Source organism: Gavialis gangeticus, unplaced genomic scaffold, assembly GCF_001723915.1.
Source record: "Gavialis gangeticus isolate Ggan-Ray unplaced genomic scaffold, GavGan_comp1, whole genome shotgun sequence".
NCBI classification, from domain to species: domain Eukaryota; kingdom Metazoa; phylum Chordata; order Crocodylia; family Gavialidae; genus Gavialis; species Gavialis gangeticus.
The window spans coordinates 40,746,645-40,750,612 of NW_017729026.1; the positions used below are offsets into that span (position 1 = coordinate 40,746,645).

General features: G+C 49.7%; 1 protein-coding gene across 1 annotated transcript in view; it reads left to right on the forward strand.

The window, feature by feature from the left end:
* The first annotated feature begins 3,767 nt into the window (after positions 1–3,767).
* Positions 3,768–3,968, forward strand: part of PNISR (PNN interacting serine and arginine rich protein) — a 38,060-nt gene continuing 37,859 nt past the window's right edge. Inside the window, exon 1 of the mRNA XM_019520178.1 lies at positions 3,768–3,882. The gene's annotated coding sequence lies outside the window, so the exon portion shown is untranslated. The remainder of the gene's footprint in view (positions 3,883–3,968) is intronic.

The window sequence follows — 3,968 nt, forward strand, 5'->3', positions numbered from 1 at the left end:
AAAGTACTGTATATTGCATATCATATTGTAGTCCAGGACAGTGCTATCTATATGGTGAAGTTGATCAATAGGTTTTGTTATATGTCAAAATATGAATTCAGTTTTGAAAAAACATTTATCTTTTTTCAGGCTTTTTGGAGTGTTACAACTATTTAAAAACAACAATTTCAGCTATCCCATTTTAACTGATCAGGAACGGTAAAAATGGTTTAGGCCCCCTTTTTGTATGTTTGAGGCCTGCTGTAAGAATTTCACATTTTATATTTTTAGTTTGCTTTTGCCTTAAGATTAGATAGTCAAGACTTCAAAGCCTTCAAATAAGACACACATCTTGTTTTGGGAAGGCAGAATAATGAAAAAAAGGACTTTTTCAGAGTTGTGGCTCAGACCTGACCACAGAGGCAAAGCACATACTGTACCATCAGCAAAAGCTACTGTGTTAACCCTCTTATAGCTACTGCTGAATTGGCAACAGCTACTGACAATTTGCCAGCAGCTGTGAAAGAATTAACACTAGCTCTGACCCTGACTAGTGAACTTCACCCCTCCCTCTCTGGGCTGGCAGAGCCACTGCAATTACCATCCATGCTTGCATTCTTCTATTCCAGTGGGGGGAGCGGGGGAGAAGAGTGGGGGCAAGAATTGCACCAATTTTGGAGCGCTGATTTTTGGGGAAAAGGTGCACATGGTATGCAAGTAAATATGATAGTTACATTAGTGTAAACCCATTGTTTATGTGGCAAGTTCAGGTACCATTCATTCTAGAAAACTGTATTTCCATATTAAAATAGCTATCTCATAATAATTACCTTCACATAAAATTACAGGTAGTGGATTTTTTTGTTTTTTTTACTTGGATGTAACTTGTCAAGGTTAATCTCGTGCCCTCTCTCCAGGATCTGGCCTTAACTAGTTATATGGTAGTCCAGACATGTCAAAGATATGATCCATGGGCCAGATTTGGCCCTTGGAGCTGTGTCATCTGGCCTGCAGGGCTGGGAATTTGAGGTGAGTGAGGATGGGGCCTACTGCTGACTTCCCAGGAAATGAAGTCCCAGTGGGAATGTGTTAACAATGACAATGCTTGACCCATTGCCAGAGGTGGGCCTGGATCCAGCCCCAGGGGCACCAAGCAAGTTTGACACCCATGTTTCAGTCTAAGGTATCTGCCCCAATCTCCACTAATGTTTTACTTCACTGTAAAAAATCTGCACTTTTTCCAGGATATATAAAGCCGTCAAGTGGACTCAGAAGAGCTAAAATTTGTTTAACTTCATTCAGTTATGATCAAATTAAAAAACTTTTTTAGCCCGATTATCCAGTTTAAAATTTTATTCATAAGAGAGTTGCACTGATTTAACAAAACCATTCTCTTGGCTACGTACAGCTGAACTGGTGTGATTTCAGTAAAAAAAATGAGTCTCTGGATGCATCCATGCTGGAAAATTCTGTATGACTGGAGTTGGCAGCATCAGGAAGTGAAACCTGGTTGCTGGAGAGGGGAGGTGGTTATTCCCCTTCGTTAGTTTTGTTAACGTCCATATAAATCAATCAAGGGGTAGGTCAGGCAAAATGTAGGACAGGGAGGCTCCTTAGAGCCGTGATTCTCAACCATGGTGCTGCGGCACCCTAGGGTACCTTAAGACTCTCTCAGGTATGCTATTGTGATACACAATGTTAGCACTATTAGGTGTCCAAACACGATTCACATGAATAACCCAGAAATTTCAACTAGGAAGCCACTGTGTTTAAAAAAAAAAAAAAAAAACCCTGTCATGGTCTTTCTGAGCTCCTTGCAACGGAAGAATGGCTCCATTATTTTTCTGTAGTCAGAAAGTAGGTGAAAAGCAGCTGATATTTTCCAAGGCGGGTGGGGGGCTGCATCTATAGAGGAGTGCCTCAAGTCTATGAAGGGATGTCCTTGAGTCTGTAGGAGGTGTCTCAAGTTTATTCTTCTTCTTCTCGTGTATCTCACCACAGTTGACCATTTTGTTATACAAGTTGACCATTTGATACACATGCTTGTGCTCATTTATTGTTCTTTGCGAGATCAGTGCACATGTGCCTTCAAGAAGCTGGCACTGCAGCAAGTCTTACATACTCTGAGGCTCTGTGCTGCAGTCAGGTGGTTGACCCAATGGTATAACCCCACTTCTTCATTAGTTCCTTGGGGCCTCCAACTCCAGTAAGTAGGTGGTTGAGACTTCGCCACCTGTGTCATGGTTTGTTAGCCTCTGGTGGTAAGAGCTCAATCGATGAAGGAATGCTTCAAGTCTACAAAGGAATATTGAGTCTATAGAGGAGTGCCTCAACTCTATGAACAGATGCCTTGAGTAAAAGGGGGTGTCTCCATTGTACGAAGAGGTGCCTTGGGCTTTTAGGCAAGGTTGTCTCTAAGCCCCCAGTGCTGAGGACCTTCCTGGAGAGGAGCTGGGCTGTGGCTTCCTGGAAACTTTGGGCACCCCCCCAACTTTGGGCCCAGCAGCAGGGCCAGTGTGAGACGCCGCTTGGCTCCGCTCCTCACCATGCCGATATCCCTGCAGGGAGGGAGAGCACAGCCCTGGCTGGAGCAGACCAGGAGGGGCCGGGCCATGGATCAGTGGGCAATCCTCACTGCCACCCCTTCCTCTTACTCACCCGCAGCGTGGGGCAGGCAGCAGCTCCTCCCTGAGGCGAGGTGAGGGCTGGGGCAGAGCTGGGCTGGCTCCAGGGAACAGCTCTGCTCCCCATCCCCTTTGGGCGAGCTTCGCCTCGAGCCCTGTTGGCTTCATCCTCATCTTCGCTTTCATCCCTGCACTGCAAGCCGCACAGCTCTGGCGCCAAAGCCCGGTGGCCCCACGGGCCTTCTGCACTCTGCCTACTCCCTATTTCTGTGCCTCGCTGCAGCATTTGAAAGTGATGCAATGTGTCTCGCTCCCTGGTGAGGATGACAAGGCAGGATTGAATCTTTAGTAGAAATATGCGGAATAAAAGGTGTTTCTTAAATAAAAAGCTAAAGTATCATCTTTTGTTGTTATACTGCGGGGCGGACCAAAGTGGTGTGCTCACGGATTGCTACGCCTTAGAGGGAGCATTGGTTTTAGGGGGTGCCTTCAAGTTAGGAAGGAATGCCTCCAGTCCATGAACGGCTGCCCTGAGCACAGGGTGCCTCAGTTCTATGACAAGGTGCCTCGGGCTTGTCGGAAGTGCCTTTGAATTAGGGACACCCTTCCGCAGAGGGGTGCTGCCACTCTATGCAGAGGTACCTCAAGCCCACCGCAGGTGCCTCCGGGCATGAGGGGTGCCTGGAGTTTACAGACGGGCGCTTCAAGCACATGAAGGGCGCCGCCAGTCTGTGCAGAGGTCTTTAAAGGGTTGTGAACCGACCCGTGCCCTGCAGACTCCCCCTTCATGCCCGTGACGCCAGGCGCAGGGGCCGGGCAGGGGCCGCAGTGCTCTACACACAAAGGCGGGGGGAGCGGAACAGACCTGGGGGGAGGGGAGCACAGGACTAGGCTTCATTGGTGTGGGCGGTGCTCAGTGACAGGTACTTTTTTTTGGTTTTCTTTCGTCGTTTCTTTGAAGTCGCGAACCGAACCGGGACGACACCGTCCTCCGTAACGATAGCGGCGCTTGGCGCGTTGGCTCTTGCCCTCAGGCAAGATGGCGGCTCGCGAGCTCCCCCTCCCAACGCCACATGGATGCCCGGCCTAAAGATGGCGGCGAGGCGCGGTGGTGTTGCCCAGGCAAGGGTCAAGCCTGTGACGCGTTTCGCTTCCGGGTCGGTGCCAGTGGGCGCCATATTGTCTTGTTCGTGAAGACGAAGAGCGAAGGGGGAGGAAGCGGCGGCGGTGGCGAAGCGGCGGCAGCGCCCGTGGCCGGCGGGGGGAGGTGAGGGAGCGGGTGAGTAGTGGGGCGGGCGATGTCTGGGGGGGGCGGTAGGGGCTCGGGGCCGGCCTCCCTTTTCAGCTGAGAGGTTGGTGCTGGAG